The sequence below is a fragment of the Dermacentor andersoni genome, chromosome 2 (genome assembly GCF_023375885.2).
Source record: "Dermacentor andersoni chromosome 2, qqDerAnde1_hic_scaffold, whole genome shotgun sequence".
Classification (NCBI taxonomy): Eukaryota; Metazoa; Arthropoda; class Arachnida; order Ixodida; family Ixodidae; genus Dermacentor; species Dermacentor andersoni.
The window spans coordinates 151,934,429-151,958,665 of NC_092815.1; the positions used below are offsets into that span (position 1 = coordinate 151,934,429).

Below are 24,237 nucleotides of genomic sequence, written 5' to 3' on the forward strand. Positions count from 1 at the left end.
CACCCCCAATGTTGCTGTGCAAGACATATTGATCTGCAAAGCATAGTTGCCTTAAAGTTTCTACGTTCGTCATCCGAACTAATCCATATCATTTTAACACCCTGAATATTTATAATTTTGCCGGCAAGAGCATTGGAGTTATTGTGGCTCACTGTCAAACCAACTTTTTATTCGATATCTTCCCCGTTTTGCTACCATTTTGCTTCGCCATAAATCCACGACTATTTCAATCTACTGAAAGAACCACTTTTTTTGCAATGTCCTAAAGTTGCCAAGAGAACTTGTCTATACTCCGGAGATTTTTCAGTTAACTGGCTGAAGTAAATGAAGTGCTTAATCTTTTATAAACCCTTCACATGTTTGTCTTCATTGGTTGAAGTCCATCGTTGCCTAGATACTCTCCGAAATTTCTGTAGTGATTATATCCTGCAACAGTGAAACCAGCGCGTGGGCCTCTATTTGTTACATTCTTTACCACGACCATGCACCACCATGTATAGAACCTATATACAACCTGACCTATACAACCGTATCTCTTCCTCCTAATGTCAACAAGACTATCGATATACGCATCTTACTTCTAATCCAAGAAGCTCTCATCACATATATTAAACTTATGCTGATGACATATTGCTTGCACTGCTCATGTCGATTTTCTTACCGTCGTTTCAAACTTGTTTGTTATTCTCGCAGCTGTCCCATTCATAATTTACAGAGCATTAAAATTAGTGTACTGTTTTCAAAGTGGCGGTTACCTTTGGAACTCATGCAGCCATTTAACCTGTTCAGGGGTAAGCTTTTGTTCATGACTTTGAAGTTCCTGCTATGTGCCTTAGGCTAAACTTTTTATAATCTGAAAATTGTCTTGCGATATTGATCACCCTTATTTTGTTTACCTGTGTCATGTTTCCTTGAATTCAGAGCTTCATTTAGGGTTACTGTGTACTTGGCCTAATCTTCGGCGCTTCCTTGTTTCTTCCAACATGGCAATCTTCAATTTCACACATCTAGCTATTAATAATTGGTTTTGTTATTTGAGCAAATTCTATGTCATGTAATATTCTCTAACGATTGTTTCCCTTCAATTTTGTCTATATCCTAGCACAGGTAATATAAACGCTCATGTCGTGCTTTAATTTCCATCCACCTACGGTGTGTACCTTGGCAAGTTGTAAACGCCAAGTGTAGTTTTTTTTTTTTTTTTTTTGTGCCGCAGATAGGGTGCTGGCTTGCACGTTGGTTTAAGTGAAAATACGCTGCTTCACAAAATTATTATTGCCTTATTATGCAACAAAAATGATAACCAAGAGGAAAAACAGGAAAATAAATGCCATGAACAGTGGATTATTTAGGTGACATCAGTGTTTGAAATGCTGCGGTCGAATCCAGGGTGTTAACAACCAAATTTCCAAGGTTTTTTTTCTTCCTTTTAGATCAAAATTTCGCAATAGAAGTAAAATCCGAGGGAATGACGTGTTCCGGGCATTGCATAAAGAGTTCCAAGCAGGCGTATTTCTTGCATGAACACGCTTTGATACGTCCTTGATAAACGTCTACGTGTACGCTTTGATACGCTTTCATACACGTCGAGCCATAGAAGCACGGCTGACTTTTCAGAAGTCCACCGACCTACTTCAGGTACTACTAGTCTGCTAGTCGCTGTACGAAGAACCGTTTGGAAGAGAGTTCTATCTATCCTAAAATATTTTTACGTTTCCCCTTGTGGTCTTCTTCTCAGTCCAACAAACCTCAGCCTGGCTAACTTACGTACTCTGTTGTCGCGTTTTTCTCTATGCGTTTCAATTCACTGTCCATAGAGTACCGACCTGATATGAGCTGACCTTCATATAATCAATGAATGCTTCAATACTTTCAATTTTTTATGTTGCACGCCAAATATTTTGGTGCTCCAGGTGTGCACGTAGTGCTTTACATTCCTCAAATTAGCCATAGTTATTTATGTTTTCTAATAATACCGCCAAACCTTTAGCTTCGGTATATTTGATAGCACAATTAAGAGAGACGAAAATATTTCTTAGGGTACCATAAAAGCATATACCGAAAGTCAAAGTGAAGAGGACTAGTTAGATACTGTGTCACCAATGTATACAAAGATGAGCTGTAAGTTCCAGCACTGATTCTTTTGAAATACAAATCGGGAATCTCGGCACCGAAGACTTGGCGTGGCCTATATACCGTCTAAATTGCTTTCATTTGTATTTCTTGTGACAGCAATTAATTTTTGCGCATGTGCGCATAATAAGGTGTTTCCCATGAAAACGCCCACTAGACACTTTGCAGATACATCAAGAAGTTCGTGACTCTAGCGTTAGTAGAACGAGGCACATTTATATCGCCAAGTGTAGAGGTCGGTGACTACATCACATCACATTATTCCATCAAAAAGACAGGCCGATTCTCTTTTCTGACATCCGGTTTAATTCAATTTTGACGTGAAATTATTACAGCAGCTGTAAATTGCGCCGAGTTTATACCATAGCTAGTGCACAGAGTCGTTATGTTTCGGTGTGTGTCTTCTGCTTGTTGGATTGAAGAATAGCGATCTGCAGATAAACTTGGCGTCATCTAGTGACAAAATGAATCTACAAATGCAAAGCTTGTTATTATTGTGTTTGAGCAAAAACTGAATGTGTATCAAGTTGTAGGCTTGATACACATCTATACATACGCAAACGTGGCAAGAATACCCATTCTCCCTTCGTAGACGCTATCGCGGCGCATTCCACCTCAGTGACTGTTAGACTGACCCGAATCCATATCGCATGTCTCAGCGAAGTTGAACATTTCAGCCGCACCCTTACTCACAGAGACGCGCTCTCTCATGTCGTTATCAGCCTTTCGCGACGCCTCCATTTCCTGAATCACCTCAATGACACTCTTCAGCTCTGCGCGACGGCCTATTCCTCTATCACACGCGCTTCGAAGTGGCGACTTTCGCCGATTTTCGATGCGCCGAACACATAGTTCTATTGATTTTGTGCAGTATGAAAAAATTTTGCCTTTCGAGGTGGTCATCGATTGTGTCAATGAAAACCCCGAGCGTCGGGCTCCTGCCCGGCTTGGACACCTTGGCATTCTCTCTATTTGTCGACTCCGAGGCGTCACTCTTTCCACCGACGAATGTTTCCAGCGCATCCTTTACCCAGTTACGGCTACTGAAGCAAGCCTCGTCCCCGCAAGGAAAGTCTTTCGGAATCACCACTGTCTCTACTTCCTTTCCCATTCTCGGCAATGCCAGAGAGGCACTCAAGTGCTGAGGCACAAGAAAGGTAACTAGCCCTACATTGATCCTCATGGGATTCCTAGATTAAGCCTCGTCCTCGGAAGGAGGGCTCTCTGGGATGCCCGTTGGCTCGGTTTCGGCGTATGACCGCGTTGCGCCGTCACCGATGCTGGAGCCCTTAGCGATCTCCGGCTCCGTTCTGCTGCGTCGTGTCCTTTCTCCGCTCTGCCACTACAGTATCCTGGTCTACCTTGGACGATTCCGGAAAGTCGCCCAAGTTCTCGGGTGCAAGGAAGGTCTCCAGCGCATCCTTAGGCTTCACATGCCTACTCGAACAAGCCTCGTCCTCGCAAGGAACGCCCTCCGAAATGGCCCCTTTTTTTTTATACCAGCGACGCCCTCGCTTTGCTCACGCTGTCTCGCACTTTTCACCTCGCACTTTTCATGCGCTCCATTCACTGACGCAACCTCAGGTTCCTCCAAAGCACATACTTTGCAATGGTCTCTTTGAACTTGTCTCTCGTTCTCCACAGAAATATCAAATGTCGCAACAAATCTTGTTTAGCCAGATCCTACTTCTTGAAGTCGACATCAGGAAGGAGAGCTAAACAACAGGGCCCGTTACCGGGAAGTACCCCGAACAATCCAACAGACCAAACGTCACACTCTAGCTGTACCTCCACGTAAACCTTCTCCGAAAAATTTGGAAAACTTTCTAGGTTTTCGCAACCCTCGAATACGTGATGAATAGACCGTGCCGGCAGCTTCCTGAGATGCCGGATTTCCGTGCCGATTTCCTCTAATTCCTTTTTGAGTACATGCTCCGCCTTATGCATAAATCCTGCTCTTGCTTTCTCTGGTACTCTTCCCTTTCTTATTGTCAATCATAATTTTCCCTTTCGCCTTCCATGTCCCGCCTCATTTCGGATTCTTTCTCGCGTTCGCGTTCCTTCTGGACCTGATCCTTTTAACTATTCCAATAGCTATGACGAATCCCGTGTTTCAGAAGGTCGCCTTTTTCTTTCGCTTTGGCGACCTGTGAATCGCGTGCCACGTGGAGTCTCTAGTTCGGAACGGCGGAGTTGAAGACACGGGACATCTTTCATGGGACACATCTTTCAGTTACTGGCAGAGCTAACTAGATTCGAACCCTTCATTTATCCTTTTCTTTCCTTCTTTTTTCATTTTTACGAGCTATGTTATTTGATATGTGCTTATGCCTCATTAGAGAACATGAAGTGTTTTTTTTTTGTTGATCTGTTTTAAACGATCTCCATTTCCTGGTCAAATGCTTCAGAGCCGCGTGGGTTGTGCGTTCTCTGAGGCATGGTTGAAATAAATTGACCAAAATTTAGTCGCGCTACCTTTGAACTTTGTTTAGGGTCGTTTGCCCGGCGGTCCTGCTGGTTCTAACCTTTGAATCAGATATGGGAGAGCCTATGACCCCTTGGCATATTTCGGAGGGGGTTTGTGTGCTTGTCTTGTCGCTGTCACGCGCGGTGCAGATTTGATCGCTAAATTCTAGTTCCCAGCCTAAGACCCGCAGCCAGCTCTCCCTCCAAGATGGCCATTGGCCCTGGACGTGATCCTCCCGGCGAGCACGGGACGTCGAGAGGGAGCTGAGCCTGCTGAGCCTCTTCAAGGGGCACCAATGAGCTGCCCCCTTGCGAGCCCTCTTCCTGGCGGTGGACGGGCTGTTGTGATCGACCAATCACCCCGTGACATCCTCCGGTCACGGCTACCGCGATTATGGGGAACGTGCTGACGGAATCGTAAAAATGGTTCTCAAAACCGATGACTTATGGCTAACAGAGGAGTACCTCAATCAGGAGAGGTTTGGGCAAATAGTGGAAGCATACGGTTCATCACCTCTCAGTCGCACAAATTGCCATGTCCACGCAAGCGACGGAGTCAGTGTGCGATTGGAATGAGCGTACGATCCCTTCCCCCTCTTTGCGCCGAGTGATGTGGGAGCGTTCCCGAGAAAGATCCCTTCGGATGGAAAAGGCAAGAGACCTCCGGATTGATGACACCTCATGTCATCGGTCTCCTGGTGCAGGATTAGGGAAAGGGACTGAACAATGACCACGCAGGGCATAAAAATAGCAACGGCCGGTGGGAGTGAGCGGCTGCTACAACTTCTTCATGAACTTTTTCTGAACTACTTTGGATTTTCTTGTAAATATGTCAGTTTTACGTGTTTGTGAAACGTCCTCGACATCGGCCCCCAGCCTCAGGTTCACTTACTCCTCCACGAGAAAAGTACATTCCACACCTTCGCACCCCCAGTCACAACAGCGACATAAACATTCACCACAATCAACGGGTGATAGTAGGTCTGAAGCAGCTGCTCCAGGACAATATATCAACTCCAACGGCATAATTCCGAAGACGGCGCTACTTGTTCGATGACATATTTCACGGGAGATGTGCGCTAGATGACAGCGTAGCGCCTTCGTACATTGGCAGTAGTTTGCGACAAAGATCACCTGAATAGGCAGGAAATCACAGTCACACAAGCGCGCCAGGAGGAAAGTGGGCTCGTTGGTGTTTTCGGAGCTGCTACTGCACCGGCGTTCCTAGTCAGAGGTACTTAAGGCCCACGCAAGTTCGCGGCACTCCTCAGGATGTCCAGCAGCGGCCGAAACAGGCGCACACTCGGATGCACAAGGATAGTACGGGAGAATTATGTCGGTAGTGTGTGACTGAAGGTGGCCGTACTTTGAGTAAAATGAGAGATCATGGATTTACACGAGTACAGTCGCCCGGAGATGAGAAGGAACGACTATCAGCCCTTCATGTCCTTCTGTGCGCATAGTTCGGCAGTATAAGATGCCGTCCAAAATGAGAAACAAGCTAAGCGAGGGGTCTGAAGGGTCGTAACGGGGGCGGCTGATGAGGTCACGCAAAGGCGTATCACGTGCTTGCTCCTAGTCGATATGGTGGAAGGCAGAGAGCGTGAATATTCCAGCAGTTGCATCACTGGAGTGAGCAGCGTCGACGGGGTGACGAGACAAACAATCGCCATCCTGGTGTAGCCCACCGGATATCTACAACACTGTATAGGTGAATTCTTGAAGACGTAGTGCCCAGCGACCTAGACGACTCGTTGCATCCTTAAGCGTCAGAGCCAATAGAGAGTGTGAAGGTCCGTTGTAACAGTGAAACCTCGACCGTATAAGCATAGCCGGAACTTCCTGACTGCCCATGCGAGTGCGAGGCACTCGCTCTCTTTGAACCAGTAATAGCGTTCAGCGGGTGAAAGCAGGCGACTTGCGTGTGCAATAACTTCATCACGACCACGTTGCACTGAGCTCGAACCGAGCCAATTCCACAGCCACTAGCATCTGTACGACAGATGGGTTGAAGTGAGCAAGAATTGGCGGAGTAGTCAGCAGGGTGATAATGCGTTGAAAGGCAGCAACTTGCTCAGGACCGCATGAAAAGGGGGTGCCGCTTTTCAGAAGTTAAGTTCAGTCGGAGGCTTAGCAATGTGCGCAAAGTTTCTGACAAGTCGACAGAAATAAGAGCATAAGCCTACAAAGCTGCGGACGTCTTTGGTACAGGTCCGTACAGGAAAATAGAGAACAGCACGAACTTCTGCGGGATTGGGGTGGACGCCAAACGTCCGACGAGTTGACCGAGGATAGTAATTTGACTTCGAAGTGGCACTTTGAAGAATTGAATTCTAGCGCAGCACCACGGACGACGGAAAGAATAGACGAAAGGGGTCCAAGGTGTGTCGCCAAGGTCGGCGAGAACATGATGACATCGTCGAGGTAGCAAAGGCATATAGACCACCTAAAGCTATGCAAGAGGGTGTCCATCATGCGCTCGAAGGTGTTGGAGCGTTGCACAAGCCGTATGGTTTGCGGGTTCGGGGGCCAGAAGGGTGGGAGGCGAATCCCCAATGACGACACATCCTACGGACGCGAGTCCTGTTTCGTGGAGGGTTCGGGCGGTTCAGCCATTATCTTCGCCATACGCTCCTGAGGCTTCTGCCTCAGGAGCGAAGCAGAAAGGCCACTCACCTGTATCGACGCTGAAAAAGAAGCGGGAGCTTGCCATCTTCCCGCGTTCAGAACCGCGATCAGGCGCCATCTTCATTTTCTTCTCTGCGGGCGCGAGCTATACGGATTGTAGCTGCCGGCCAAGGGAGAGTTCACTTCGACATGATTTCCTAATTATGAAATGCGTTCAACTCAGACACGATGGCGTAACAACGAGTAACAAATGTCTTCGTTAGTTTTTCACCACTGCAAGTATGTTTTGCTTGGCGACAGCGTTCTCTTATAGCGATAGTTCTTTTTTTTTTTGGCCCAAGTTCGATGCACAGATTGTGCCTCCTCGCTGGAATGTTTCTGTCTATATTCAACGGGAGATGACTCTGCAGTATGCTTTCCTGAATTACAATTGCGTTCTTGCTGTACAATGCGGCATAGGATAACTAATAATAATGTACTACTTCAAGACGCCTTCTTTCGTTTCGCTGTTGCTCTTCCTGTACGAGTAAAGAAGGTAGGATGTAGAGTTGCCGTATCGGTAGCCCTCCTCCTTTGGTAGAAACGTGTTTTAGCCTACCCATGCAAATTTAGGAGAACATAAAATCTCTGAATTAGGCCACTTTTCGCGCATAATTAGGTTGACTGCCTTTGTGCAGTATTACGATGGCAACGTCCAATTAAGCGATTAAACGGAAACAAGCAAGCTGCTTACAGTATCAATAAAAACCGGTAAATTCTTTCCAAAGCTTCGTACTTGTTTATTTGATTTGGCTTTGCTAGAGATAACGCAGCCGTTCCATTCTCTATGCACAATGTAATATGTATGATTGTTGAAGCAAGCAATACTTTCAAAGGAGGTCTGGCCCTCATTTCGAATTTAAACATCAGGCAATGCGGTAGGTTTGCCCGCCGACTAGATTCCTAAATCAATCCCCATGCGTAATTCTGGGTGGGTTTCTCTGCATCTCCCTTGACCTCTTTCATAAGCCACACTCTAAAAACTAAGGGAGTGCCGGGCACTCTCTTTGAGGGAGTAGCTGCTTGTCCCATATTTCACTCTCTTTTCGAGAGTAGATCGACCCTCTTTGAGAGAGAGTAGGTCAACTCCTCCTGACAGAGTTTTGTTACTCCACCGCAAGGGATTGCTAGTACTCTTCCGCAGAGTGATAATACTCTTCCCACAGGGAGTGCTAGTACTCTTCCGCAGAGTGCTAATACTCTCCCCGCAGGGTTAATAGTACACCGCCAGACCGAGTACTTCTACTCCCCCAAACAGAGTGCTTGTACTCCTTCAGAACAGAGTGCTAGTACTCTTCCCAATACCCTCTTAGCCAAGTCCTGGTCACGCATGCAGGCAGGAAATCAGATCAAATTAGGGCCGCTGATATACTGTTCCCTAGGCGGCTCCTCAGAGACACTGGCCCGATTCCAAGCGGCCTTCAGAATAGGCGTGAGCAAAGTTATGCAGGATTTTAAAGTCATTTTTTCCTGGCTATTTGCTGCCTACCGTGAGGCGTGACTGCTCTGAAGCGGCCTATGCGTATGCGTCACGAACGCCACTGAGGAGAAAAAAAAAACGAATTAACACTTAATCTGCAAATATCTTCGCAAATTTCACAATCAGGAGTCACACAATCTAATTAGAATACAATTGTCTAGGGAATCACATACTTTTCAAGAATCACAATGCTCTATACATCATGTGAATTCGAACCCGCGTACACTCGCATTTGTACAATTCAAAACACACATCATAACCATTACACCACAGCGCCGCCACGCCCAGTCGTGTTCTTTTAGAGGTTATATATATACCAAACGTATTTGATGAATCGGCTGTGCTGGGTGGGGTTTCTCTGCAGTGTGCTGTGCTGTTGTGCACTGGAATACGTGTGCGTTTGCATCATTTCCATTCCTTGCTACGACTAACGAAGGAAGACAACGTAGACGACAACGTGAGAACTATTCACGGCTTGTCGTCACCGCAGGAAAATAACAGATGTGCCGTTCAGCTCATGATCGAGTGCTTCTCCAGTCCATGTTCTCCAAAATACGCGGATACAAAGTATTGCGCCAACCATCCACGTATGTGAATTTAATTCGCGCGTATACTGGTGAGCAACTGCGACGCCAGTACCAGGCATTTCGACGTGCCTCACGCTGCCGTGTAGGCGTTCTTTTCAAGTGCATTAGTTTAGAGTTTGGTTCAGTCCGCTGTGAGCTGTTGTCCTGCATTAGCAGCGGATCGTTAGCGTTTTGAAGCGCATGCATTCCAGCATTTGGAGACTGCTTATGCCGATAGCCGCGTCAAATGCATTGGCACGCATGTTTAAATGACTAATGTGTCCACTTGTTACGCGTGCAATGCTCGTATCCTGTGGCAGTGCTCGTTCTAAAAGCTTCGAAGACCATCTACACTCATGCGTGTGTTCAATTTATATATGCACAGGATGGACTTGCCGGCTAGTTGGTTGAGCATTTTAGAAGAAACAGCGCAACACAAGGACGACGCAAAAACATGCCACACCACGAAGCGCTGGTGTGGTTGATGCTTTTTTTCGTCCTTGTGTTTGCGCTGTTTCTTCTTCCACGATACACGCACACCACAGGTACGCGAAAGTTTAGGAGCATAAGTGGTTAACTCTGTTTTCCCCGTTTTCTCTCAGTGTCAATGGCACAGTGCGTTGCCCGGAATTGTGCACGCTTACGTAACCCCATATGCAGAAATGCATCATAACTTGAAGCCCATGCTTGACTTGATCTAAACGACGCAAGTCGTGAACGCACCAAAAGAAAGGCAGTGAGCGTCTTGGGGGACGTTCGCACCAGGCGTCGTTTATATCAAGTCAAGCATGAGCTTTGTATTAAGATACATTTCTGAATACGGGGGCTAGACATCTGCTTCTTCCAGAAAATGTCGAAGAAACGCCCGCCAAAACCAGGCACATTCGTAAACTTAACTAGGCAATACGAAGCTCCATAGAAAAAAAGAAGAGTGGTATTAAAAGCTTTCAGTATTTTCCTTTACTCCAAAATAGTTGCGCTCTCGTGGCTTCACTGTACAGAGATAGTGCAGCGTTAGCTAGAAAGCATGAATTTCCTAACTCCATGCCAAAATAAGCTTGTAAAATTATTTAGGTGCTAGAATCCAGGGTTTGTAGCGATCCTTGAAGATCCTTTATTTCTAAAATGCCATTTTCAAGGCATTGAAAACCCTTGAATATTTAGAAGTACTGGAAAGTCCTTAAACTTGTACACTTGGCTAGACTTAGCAGACATTGCCAAGCGCTTTTTTTCCCTTCTGTGACACTCTTTCGCATGTCACAGAAAATTGTCTCTGGAGGTAATAGAAGGAAAGCGACATCCTTAAAGTTGAAATTACAAAGGAGCTGCAGATACCACTTTTATGCACATGGAACCGGCGACAAATGTGCTTGGAGGAGCAGAAGCAGGAAGCTCAACAGTTGAGGCATTCGAAGAGAAGCCGTGAAGAGTAAATTGAGAGCGACAGACACAATAAAAAGAAATTAGAAATGACTATTGCTTATTTGATGGTGAAAAAAGCTGAGGCAACAGATGACATCACATACACTGTCAAACCAAACAGTATTCAAGAACTGCAAATGTTGCAGGTCCAAGTAGTTAATTGTGCTATTGCAGAAAAACTTTGAGCGCTTTCTTGAAATGCTTCCTTGTGTGCGTTTAGTGGTGGGTGGTGAAAGGCAAATTAGCAGTCTTTTCAAATGCTTGAAATCACTGAAATGCGATTTTTGTTTTCTTTTGTTTGCATTAAAGTTAACGGTGTTCTTGAACAAGTTATTGCCTGTCCAAACTACTACACACATTGCACGAGGTCCTTGAAGTTACTGTGTCGGGGCCTCGAAAGTCCTTGAAAACCATTGAATTTTTTTCTTCAATATTGCTACGAACCCAGTAGAACAACTGTCATGGAGTAAAAACCTTGGCTGAACAGGGGCTTATACGCAGAGCACAGGAAGACTAGAAATGCAGTAGTAGGCATGGAGGGCCCTGAAAAAAATGTGCCACATCCGCTCGTCTGCCTTATGTTTCTGCACAGACTGTCGCATTTTTAATAGAAGTGCACTTTCTGTTCTACTCCAATAAACGCAACATTAGGAACTCCAGTGTGGGGCAGTCCTTCAGCCAGTGCAGAACTTTTTCTGTACATCCGAGTCAGCTCTGTCATTTTTCCAGCATTGTAGTACAAGATTTGTTAAACTGGTTTAGCAGAATATGAGCACTATACTCTTAAATCAGCTGTTTATTTGTATGCACAAGTTCAGGTCCTCAGTTTGGTTGCATGACAAATTGCCATACCTCAATTGATACAAGAAACAATTTTATTACAGTTTAATGAAATCCAAACAGTAATAATCACAACAATATAATGACATACATTTCTTTTGGTACGTATACAGCCCATGTCTTGGCAGTGTATAAATTCAACTATACACCGCAAGTACTGTGTCCTGACCACTATTATTCACATGTGTAAAACCATCACAGCAATTCAACAAATATCACAGTAATTAGTGACATACACTTTGTAACTGCTTTACATAAGCATAATGTATACAAATGGTCCCTGTGTACCTACACATGACTAGTGCCACCCGAGTACTATTACTCACAGGTGTAAAACCAACAAAGCAGTTCTTTAAAATATATCACAGCGCTGAGTGACGTACATGCTGTAACTCCCTTGTAGAAACTTAATACAAACACGTGAGGACACAGAAAGCTAGCAGTGGGCATACATGGGAATACCACCGCCTCAATACTAATTCACAAGTGTAAAACCAACCAAGCAGTTCTTTAAAGAATATCACAATGCTTAGTGACATACATTTTCTAACTAGCTTATATAAGCTTTGTACAAACATGAGAACATACACAAAGCTAGCGTTGCAAGTGTAAGCTCAACAGAACAGTTCGTTATAGTGACGCACATTTTGTAACTGCCTTATACAAGCTTAGTGCAAGCACAAGAATGCAGAAAAATATAAATTAAAAACTTGCTCTATGCATACACAAACAGATCAACAAATGGTAAACACCGCTTTGAAGACAAATGTGACTGTGGCAAAGCGCAGTGCTGTGCCGGTTGAAATTGGCACCCACAAAAGTATTGAGCAATGCTTAAACCACAGGCAATAAAGTGCTGAAAGACTGCGTCTCTAACGTAACTATTTTAATTCAAATTTCTTGAACATAGGGCTCGCTTGCAGATAAGGCATCTGATCCAACTGACCTGATTTTACACCTGCTACATGCATACAATGCACTCAGATATAAATGGTAATAATAATTATAAAAGGCATTTAAAAACTTGATAGTATGATGAAGATGCATGACTAGAAAAGTTCTGTCCCCCTCGTACTTGTTAAAAAGGTGTAAGTACGACACATTCTTTTTTTCCTCAATTTTTGCATTAATGGACAGCCGGGAACCTCGAACCAACACAAAAAAAAGATACTGCTATGTTAATAGTGTTATGAATAATTTTTTGTGAAAGCTTTTTTAGAGACAAGTTGCAGTCTCGTTTCTGGAGGTTGAGCTGTATCTTGCAAAATAACTTGAAAAGTGGTCACATGGGAGCATGACACTATATCATAATGTTAGTTTCAGTTGACTCTCTTGCCCTACAAGTCGCTGCTCACTGTGGCCAATGATGCAACAGCAGTGTCTGTGTGATTTTCATCACACTTCTGTCCTATGCCATTCTTACCAGAGTTGGCGGCACATATATACCCAAATTTCGATAGTGTTGCTTTATCAGGTGGTTGCTTTTGATTTGCTCAATATCAGTTGGCACTTCAGCTGCATCAAACTTCTTTTTTACCTCTTCAACAACAACATCAACAACAATCTTATGACACCTGTGTTGTCCTTCTAGTTGCCTACAAAGACCAGTCAATCTAGCAACAACACTGACAGTCTCTACTATCTTGTAATGGGGGAGAGGTGTGTCCCACCATGTGTTCCACATTGTTGTCACTATGTGGGCTGGCTGGGGAGGCAACAACTGTAATATGTTTGCATTTGCATATATTAAAGTGATGCTTGTACTGTGTTATAACACCTAACTTAGTCTTGCACTTGCTGCACAATAACACTGGCTCACAGTCGTGGTGAAAAGCTTTTGTATGTTGAGCAAATGAGTTGTATCCACTACAAAAAAAGTCAGTGATAGCACACATGTTGCTCTACCAGGCCTGGTGTGGTTCCTTCTGACACTGCTGCTGATGCTGACGCGCTGCTGCTTGCCTCGTACACTGTTGCAGCTGCAGTAGACATGGCAGTCTCTGTATCTATTGCTGCCGTGTCATCTGTCATGGTAACTTCCAAGTGGTATGGGGCTCACTTCTGCAACAGAGATGTTGTTTGCCCCTTGAGGGCTCTCATGATCAGGGCCAATAATTTCATAGGCATTGTCTCCTGCATCGAAGAACCAATAAGAACAGCATGAATTAATAAACATAGCTCTAAAAAGTACGGACATCAAGACTTAACCACAAGCTTTGCACATAAATGACCGGGCTTAATGAATAATACTTGCAGGAGGAGTTACACAATTGTTTGTGTATATTACAAAAGCGTCATCAGAAGATATTCAAGAGGCACGGGAAACATGTCTCTCGAAACCAAAAATTTTGAGACACTGAGGAGCCAGACTAGATCACTTTATTATGCATCATCACTAAAGTATGTTTTGATATATCTGAAGGAATAAATGCTCAGGGTGGCTTAAAGGGCCCCTAAACCACTTCTCGACATTTTTTGAACATTTCAAGTAAACACGCGTATCGAAATCAGAATGCCGTCACGATCGACGAAGCCAAATGCCAGAGTGCGTAGCACGGCCGGAGCACCACAATATGAAGAAAATGACCCCGTGCGCCTCTCTGGACCTATCCTGCACCCCCAGTTTGTCCTGACGTCACCAGGCTGTCTCTGATGATGTCACCAGTTTCTGGTGCTGTCGATTGGTCGAACGAAAGTGTACGACTGCCGGCAAGGCCTGCAAGCAAATACACACACTCCTTCTATCTCGTCGCGTTGCGCGCGATGCCATTGTGGGCAGCCAATGGGGGCAAAGAACAGAAACGCCAACAGAAGGGTCTCCCTATGAGGCTCTTCAACACGAGTCACCATACAGTTCCGTTGTATTAGCGCCACCCCTCGCAGGACGACGGGCCAGCGCGGCAGCAACAGAGCTCGTTGGTGTTGGCCTGTCCCGTAACATTTGGAGGTGTACTAGGCAAGGAAAAGACGATACTGTCCATATGGCGTGTACCAGATGAAAGAGTAAAATGAGTGGGGACTACTTTTCAATAATCAAACACACGTAGCTCCACTATTACTGCACCGTTTCGAAAAATTCTCGTGGCTACCTGTTCATTGCCTTATTGTGTAGAACTGCAACACCGCAACTAAATTTCAACCTCGGTGGTTTAGGGGCCTTTTAAAGAAGACATTCACAGCTTTTTAGTGACTGTAGATTGTGTTAGCTTCCTTCATAACTCCTGGAATTTAAACACTTCACTTTGCAAGCCTTGTTGCTCGCAGTACCTTTGAGGTGCTCTTAGACGCTCGTCAGCTTCAACTGCCGACACTTTTTGCCCTGCACTGTCCTCGTTGCCCTCCTTTTCTGGTTCATGCTAAAAGAGACATGCGCGATTGACTTGTGTAAGGATTGCGTGATCTTTACGCCCTTCGGAGCACACAAGGTGCACAAAGTGAATGTGTCTGGGTTGTGTCCCTTCGAAGTAGTGAATACTTAAATAGTCATCCTTAGTAACAAAGGTGTCTCTTGTATACAGTATTGTTAACGTGGCAAACATCGGAAAACCAACCAAACCATTTTCAGATGTCTCTTACAATCAAGTGCATCTTGTAATGAGATTCTACTGTACTGAATATTTTTCAACTATGGATCATCTGCATGTACATATAGTCAGAAAGACATGTTGTGTGGAATGGCGAATCGGGAAACAGTTCGTACTCTTACTTTTTGTCCCTAACATAAGCAGCTGATAACAATATGATAAAAAAGCAGGCAATGAGGCTAGAATGGAACATAATCCTTCAGCTCTAAACAGTTTTTTGGGCCCACATCATTCCCTCATATGACATAAGGAAACAACTTGATTGCAGTAATGGCTGCATGTGATCTGAGTAGATTGAAACAAACTATACGTAAGGTTATCCTGCTGGTGATCCTGGCTGCGCGATGCTTCTCATGCTTTTTGGCACGATTCCTTTTTTTCCACTCCACTTTTTTTTCAGATTTTCTCCCCTTTCCCTTCCCCCTTGTGTAAAATAGCACACTTGAAGTATCAAATCTGTTGAACTAACGTGTGTATCAAACCTGTTAACATGTGTGCTTCTCTGTGGTCTGTGTTGTATTTTTGCACTGCACAATTCAATTCAAGATGAAAGATGGAACGTCCCTGCCTTTAGTTTAATTGTGTGTGTGTGTGTGTGTGTATATGTCTCTCTCATGTTTTGAAATATATGTACATTCAGGAATGCCTGCATGCCCTTCTCTCCTGCTCCAGTGACGAAAAGGAGAGCCTGTTTATGTACCATAGTAAAAAATTCAAAGGTTTTCGCTGTGCCCATTACATGCCTTATCATATGGATCTGTCACAATACAGAGTAGCAGTGGTCCATAATACTAGCCCATCCCAACATAATTATAAATTAACACATACCGACATGCTGCGAAACAGCTGTTGCAAAGCCGCTGGTGAAGGCAATTTCCGCAGCACTGCAGTGGTACAGCCGAGTTCCACCTGTATAGTGACAAATCCATATGCGTGTTAGCAACTCAGTAGTTGCTGATGGTTTCATAAGCTTTACACTACACAATAAAGTAATCTAGACAACTTTGTTGGAACAAATGCACATAATTAGGACACCACTTAAACACTAACACGATTAATTGCCCCCAATCTCTCACTCACTAAGGGATAATACTACTGAAACATCGGCGGAGAGCTCAGATTAACACAGCCCATAAAGGACAAGAGTTCTTTGAGGAAAACAGCTATAACAGCGGTTAGTTTTCTTGATCATTTTATGTGGTAGCTTTGATTTAAATGTCATGCAGTACTATAAAATACGAAGTGCCGCATTTCTAGCAGCAGAAGGCGTCGTCAGGCTCATGGTACAACAGATTTTTGCACTGTTTGTCAGTGAGCCGACACATACAAAGAAAACCGAATTCACACATACATATACAGTGTCAAGTGCACTTCTCCTTCTGAAAACGCAGCCACCAGTTCCAATGTTGCTGAAAGGAAAGGTTATATAAAGTGCGAGACTGCATGGAACTGCCACTTATGACTGTAAATGTATGGTCTGCTGATTGCAGAGGTAGTCACATGCTATTTCTAGTCTCTTTTAGAAGCATTACTAAAGAATAAATTAAAATCTATTCATAAGTCACGAATTTCATGCATCCACAGTTTGGCTAAATAACCTGTGAGAAAAAGACATGTTTACCTGGAATAGCAACCTTTTTTCCTGCTGCAAAACTTTCCTTCGAATTAATGAAATAACTTTACAGCGTCATAATGCGTTTCTCGCAACTACTTGCCGGCAGTGGCGAGTTAGTGTTTATATCAGACTCATTGGGCGACAATACTGCCAAACACAAATGCTTCACGAACACGAGAACACGTCCCTCGCAGAGAATAGCAACCATATATGCCTCTGTGAGACATGATCGCACCTTTGTGGTCAAAATGTACATTAGAACGACATCACCATCTCATTAAAAAAAAAAAAGCCTCTGTACAAGGCAGCCGCCAACTGCATAATGTGAAATTGCAACTGATGTCCACTTACTGGTGGCCTGTGTTTGAGTCACTTTTGGCAGTTGACTGGGTGCTGATAAATGCACGTCCTGGGTTGTCCCTGCAAAACATACAGGGTTGTGTCAAATGTTGAAAATATATATATGCCGGCATTTCATCAGTCGCAAAACAAACGAGTAAACTAATAAACAACTGTAATGTAAACAGAGTACACATCATAAGATAGGCCGTCAACTGTTAATGCATTACGCAAAAAACCTAATGCATAGGAAAGACTATATGTATACACACGAAGCTGACACACAATTTAATTCGCTCTAGGTTTTTCCGTGCAGTATATTCAAATTATTATGTCTCGTGGTTAGAGCAAAATTAGTGTAAATTACAAACTAAATTATCTACCCTGTAAACTTTTCTTCAATATGCACCTGTGCGCGCTTCGAACGAGTAGCGTTGTAAAATTTACGTACATGGCATTTAACATAGTTACTGAACACGGATTTCCTTTGCCCTGTGTCGTGTACAGTGAGCTACATATATCTGCCCCCCCCCCTTTTTTGTACTAGCCATACTGCGTGCCACTGCACCTATACGCACGTCAATAAACCTCACGACACAGAAATAAAAAAAGCGCCAATCACCCATGCCTGCATGTTGTAGTGGGCCTAACCTAACCAAGCATGGGCTGCTGCTTTTTATAGTAAACACAGGCACCGTGCTCATTGCAAGTATGTATCATGTCGCTAAGCAAATATGCAATTTCATTGTACCACTATTTTTTGATCACATGGATATATCTGTTGAGAGGCAAGACAAAAAGCAGTCACTTCTCAGAACTAATCAGCTTTCTTAAAACACATTTTTAACTTTTCAATGACACTTGCTGCTATGTGTTTGTCTCCAGAGAGCATACTTGATTTGACTTTCCAATCAGAGACATTACATAAATATACCATGTTAAGATGACTGCCTGGAGCACGTGAGAATTTTCATCTTCGTGTAACATACTGTATCTTGATTTTGTTGACATTTGGTCAAATGGTACACCCAATATACCCACATACTAGTTTTCTTGTCCAAATAACATGTCAATGTATTTTGATTTTTTGGCAATGGCTCCTCTGCACTACGTGAAGTCGCGCTGCACTGGCTCTTTCACATCCTCGTGTCCTTGCAGCTGCCTTCTTGCGTTATATAAAGCGGGTGCCTGAAAAATATTGTATGCAAAAGTCAATACAAGGGCATGGTGCAAAACAACATCAAGACAGTCAAGGCCATGGCAATAAAAAAGTCTTAGCTCTTAGTCTTCCTAGTGAAATGCATGCAAAACATCCAAATGACTGCAACAGTCAACTGCTAAACTAACTTCAATTTTTAGATTTAAGCAAAAAAACAAATAAACCACAGTTCATCCTTGTTTTTCATGAATGTTAGAATACTCCTGCTAATGAATAGAATATTGGTCATTTTCAGACGTCATAGGTCTGTCATGAGTCTGGTGTATCGCAAACACCACTTGTGACACATCCTAAGCACGTGCCCAGTGTGCCCCCCCCCCCCCCCCCGCACCATCCCTGGTTGTGCCACTGCTGAAGCCATAATTTGAGGATTATAGCTGCAAACATGATGCTCAGTAGGGATGAAAATATTGTCCTTCAGCTCAATGGATATATGGATGTGCCTATAAAAAAGGGCAACAAGGTTTGTTATGGCAAGCTTACCCACATTTCAATACTAACAAGTTCACTGCGGCCTGCATCTAAGCTTACTAAAAGGCATGAACTTATTTTCATGCATGAGGTGCGCAGTGGAGTTCATTTTTGACAGACCCGACTACTGCTGCAGTTTGAAATCTAGCATTTTAGATTCTTGTAGGCATGTAAAAGTTGCAGTTAAACCGCAGTTATTAGTTTATTACACCAACCTATTGTTCTGTGTACGACAGACTGGTAACACGGAATTAAAGCAACATTTTATTTTGATATTTTATTTCTCTACTAAAAATATTCAAGCGATAAACACATCTGGATCTGCCATGCTATAGCAAAATGCACACATTACGCTTGTAACCCCCAGAGGAAGGCTGATTTAGCTGTTCATATGACATAACTCTGACACGCCAACTCATATTAGCAAATGCACAGGCATGTCCAAAACAATAAGCGTATGCAAAGGGCCCCTGCAATTGTAATTCCACACAGCAGCCGTTATATTCGATGCCGATGCGTAACTAGCTGCTCGACAATTCACCGAGTTCGTAGACCATAAGCATCCTTTCAGTTTCGCACCGTGCACGAAAACCGCAACAGGAGACAAGACCAGACCTATAATCACACCATTTCAACATGAGCAAAAACAGTTCAGTCTTAGGGATAAACACTGTGAGAGCGATTTAGTGCGCGACGGCGACGAGCGACGGCTTCGAGCGACAAAACGGGCCGTCGCTTGAACAGATGGCTCGGTTCTGGAAATCTAGAAATCTTTGCTCGTCGCCCAGAAGTGCTATGAGCGACTAGCCAATAGCGCGAAGCCGGAACTGGATGTAGTACATACATCGCTCAAATACTACCGATTGTCGCGCGGAACGAGCAAATGATTCAATTTTTATACGTGCAAGGATAAGAACGTACTGCAAGACCTCCGGAAATATTTTATGCTACTTTTTATAGTGAAATACATCAACGTAAATTACTAAAGCACGCGTCACGCGTGACTGCAGCCCTCATGCCGGCAACACCGGGGAGGCGTCGCTCAAAATCGTCGCTCGCACGGAGTACGACTTGTAGGCGACGAGCGAACGCGACAGCCATCTCCGTCGCGTCGCTTGTAGCTGCCGCGCGCAAGATCGCTTATATGGGGTTTATACTTTTTTCAGCATAAAACATGGATTCCTCATGCGTTTTCAGTAAGTTCAAGATAACGCGCCCAACTGACCTCTTGCAGCATGCAGCTGAATGCCTGCGGCAAAGTTTCTAACTAGCACTGGTGCTGCACGTAACTTCAGTGGTCGCAGATTCCCCCTGCGCGAGACACCGTCAAGCGCGCGGTTTATTTATAAAAAAAAAAGCATGCTGCCAGCAAAATGACGCCTTCTGTTATGTGATTCCTTAGTTCAACAGCGTTCCGTACACAGTAGACTGCCAAACTGAATAAATTCAAACACACAAAACGCACGCTAATCACGCTCCGCATAGGCTCGGAATCACGGGCTGGTGAACTAACCATTTTAAGCGTCCTCTCGCCTGGCGTCTTATTGAACATACCATAGTTCTGGCAGCGTTTGCGATTTTTAAAGCTCTTACGGACAACGGCAAAGTGATAAAATCACATGCAGTTATCGCGACGACTGGCTTTTTCGATTGACATCGAGAGACACAGCGCGTATGCCTAGTCCTTTGTCACGTCGGCTAAGCGCAGCGACGACTTCCTGGCGATAGCATGACATATACGGAGAATGTGCACCTAAGTTAGAATTCACTTACCGTGGAGGATTTGTTGTTATATCCAAGGCATGACGAACGACTGTCGTGTTTTCGTTGCGACGCGAGATGGCTGACACACGATCTCCCTTGGCTGGCCTTCGCTGTTGCTCGGTGGACGCTATGGTGGACGGATCACCTTTCTCACGTGACCTTTCTCCGCTGCTGTGTTGTTCCGCGATCTTGAGCGCGCGCGCGCGCGGTGGAGCCACTCCGAGTGAAAAAGTAGAGCGCTCGCTACGCGTTCCTTTGAACTGCGGCGGCCTGTTCTCTTAGAAGCAAAACGATGTGTTCTTTGCTCAGCGTGCATGAATGATACATTGCCATGTTCGGGGCCAGCCACCTACAGTTGAAGCAGAAGATTACGCTACGTTTTGTTTTTTATTGCCGCAAGAGTCTCTCTTTTCTATTGTCGCAAGAGTCTTTTCACTCTCTCTCTCTGAAGGGGAGAGTGAAAAGCACATTTCACTCTCTCCTTGGTGACAGAGTGAACAATGCATTTCACTCTCCTCGACATTTTGCGAGAGTAAAACGACGCTTTGAAGAGTGAACCTGCAGCTTCACTCCTGCGATACCCTTCCTAGTTTTTAGAGTGCATCGAGCAGACAAAGTACTGTCATTGTGGGGGGTAGCAAATGTTCCTCTATGTTAAGAACTGGCAAGAAACAATTTCTGTCCAACTAAACACATATGGTTACCAGCGCGATCACGGAAAATACAAAATCCTGCTATTCTAAACAAGTTATCCAATTCGTTTGAAATATTTATCTGTTCACAACTTTTCAACACGTCCTCTGGCGCGGTTGCATCATAGTAATTAAAATTATACGAGTTTACTATTTTATTCGAAACTGCTCAATATAATAAATAATATGCAAGGGAACCTCTTTGCATTAATGCATTTCTAGATTTGTGTCTTTACGCATGTAGTATGTCTATGTTCACTCCGCCGACTCAAGTATACACAAGTTATTTTACTTTTGGGGTGCCTAAGGGCTCCTTTCTCGGGTAAAGACTTCCGTTATGTTCAACATAAATTGTGTTTCTGAACCATATAATATCTTTAATGGTGGTCATCATCACCTTAACAATAAATTCGCATACTTTACCACATGGCCTAAAAATTGGCAAATAAATGGTAACATTAAAAGAACATGATATAATCAACTTTTCGAAATGTTCGCCTTTGATTTTTGGTTACTCCTTGGAGGTTCCTTCTAGCACGAGGATACCCATTGAAAATACCTGGGTGTTACTTTCTCATATCATGGCTTTCTCTTACTGAGTTATCTCTTTTGCACTAAATAAATGCAATGGTATTCCCAGTGGTGTAGCTAGGAGATCGTCTGGCACCCGGAGTCCATGGCCTTCTGTCAACCCCCCTCCCCTGGGTCTAGTAAGTAAGGCGAGGATATCGAAAATTTTAGGGGAGGGGGGGGTGGATCTTTCACCGTGATGTGTCAGCACCAAGGCAGTCGCCTTGGATACCGCGCATGCTCACCCCTCGCCCCCCCTGGCTTTCGTTCCCATAGATCGCGAAAGCAGCACGTATGAACGCTGTTTTACTTTCTGCACCAAATAACACAGAAGGCTGTCCTGATAACCTGTGATAAGCGCATTTTCACATCTGGTCTTAGACTGTAAAGCTTGCCAGCCAACACAGGAGTCGCATCGTGGAAAATATGGGTCACGAGTAACAAATATATTTTAATAAAGTTTTAATTAGCGGTTTCAGAGGCAATATTTCATTTGCAAAAATGAAGCCCGGCAGCCAGATATTGCCCAAAAACAAATTCACACAAATCATCGTAGGCACAACGGCATGTAGTAATTCGCCTGCGGCAGCCCTGAACGAAAAATCTATTTAAATAGAGTGTCAGTGATGCTGATCTCCCTACCCTATTAGAAACGACTATCTGCTTCCATGCTGCGCGGGCACCAATGCTTTTGCAATTACGAGTTCTCTTCATTCTGATCCATAAAGGCTTTCTTTATTTGCTGCTATTGTCAAACGTGAATATCCAAGCTGTGGGAACGGAATACAGCACGCTTCATGTCCATTCCAGACGTCACCATGCTAGAAAAGAGAAGGCCACGATGAAGCCCGTGCCAGCTAAAGCTTGAGCCTCTGTTGGTCTGCACTGCAATGACGAGAATTGAGATATCGACGTCACTGGTGCACTATTTCACATTTCTTTAGGTACTGCCATACTGGCCACCCACTATACCCAAGTACTGCTGGCTCTAACAACCAAGACGATTTTGCTTACGGAAGACAATTTTGCTGAGTTAATAATGTGACTTTGGGTGTTCAATTCCCGAATTTCCTCTATAATTGCTAACTAAGCAGTAGTTTAAGATATCGTAATTAATTATCTGCCATATTTTGCACGCGACCAAGTTACTAGTGGTCACAAACACACATAACCTGAAAGAATATCGGGAAATATCCTCACAACGTTCACCTCTTTGTAAAATTTCGTGCAGCCAAAACAAGACACTATTTCTGACATTAATTCAACCCTTATAAAAATGACTATTGAACTGTAGTTGGCATATTGCTGATGAATTGTTGACTCAATACAATTTCAACAATACTTCAGCAATTATTTAAAGCACACACAAATAATTCAACAATAAAGTTGTCACAGACGCATCGGCCGAGTGGGCAAGGGACAGTTCCCCCGGCCCACTTTGTGTTACGTCTGTGGTTCAAGTTACGCGAAACACCCTGCATATATATATATATATATATATAGATATATATATATATATATCGAATATCACCAAGTGACGGCAAACAATATTACTTTGGTTCTTTTGGTTCTATTCAGCTACGTGGCATTATGAAGTCATATATACAGATTTATGTATGACTTCATAATAGAGGAGTATCTGGCTGCCGCAAGGTTTTATTTGAAAAATTGTTCCACTTCTTGAAAAACTCTCTCTCTCTCTCATTCACACACATATCTTTTATGCCGGGTGTCCAAACAAACTTTCGCCAGAGCTCAAAAATATGTGAATGCCATGTAGCTGGTTAGAAAAAAAGTAATATTGTTTACCGTCGTTTGTTAATAGTCGAAATATTTTCTCATTCCGCGAAATTGGATAATTAATCATGCAACTTTTGGACGTTACAAAATATGCCCACTTCAATAAGGATGCTAATATTCGTGGGGGTATTGCGTAATAAAATACTACGGGACGCATTCCTAACTAAATAAGGAAATATCTGCGAAGCTTCTAATTCTAGCTTAGCGAATCCTAGAAAAAGCAGGAAACATAGCAACTAAGAGGGTGGTCATACAACGAGGCGCGATCACTCCAACGATATTCCGTGCATTCTTGTAAGTATAAAACCTGTTAGAATGGTAACGATTAGTCGTGATGATGAATGACGAACTTCTAAGATATCGATTGTTTATAGATGAAAATGTCTTATTCAGTAACACTAGAGATGACTTGGAAGAAATTGAAATCGTTGGCAATCGAATTTGAGCTGTCACAGCTTAATATTTTCGCACCATCGTGAGCAAGAGCTACGCAAGAAAACGAGATTTTGGAGATTGACAGTCACCCTCTACAATATGTGAAAGATACGTTCATCTGCGCCAATTATAAACAGGGGACCTGATAAAAAATAAGAAATTCACCAAATAAAA

The 24,237-nt window shown here is 43.8% G+C and overlaps 1 long non-coding RNA gene across 1 annotated transcript; it reads right to left on the reverse strand.

The window, feature by feature from the left end:
• Positions 1–11,595: 11,595 nt before the first annotated feature.
• LOC129387290 (uncharacterized) lies at positions 11,596–20,982 on the reverse strand. Its single transcript, XR_008614567.1, has 4 exons — positions 20,576–20,982; positions 17,125–18,300; positions 15,987–16,067; positions 11,596–13,707 (listed from the first exon to the last, which is right to left on the reverse strand). It is a non-coding gene; the product is annotated as an uncharacterized lncRNA (long non-coding RNA).
• Positions 20,983–24,237: the final 3,255 nt, after the last annotated feature.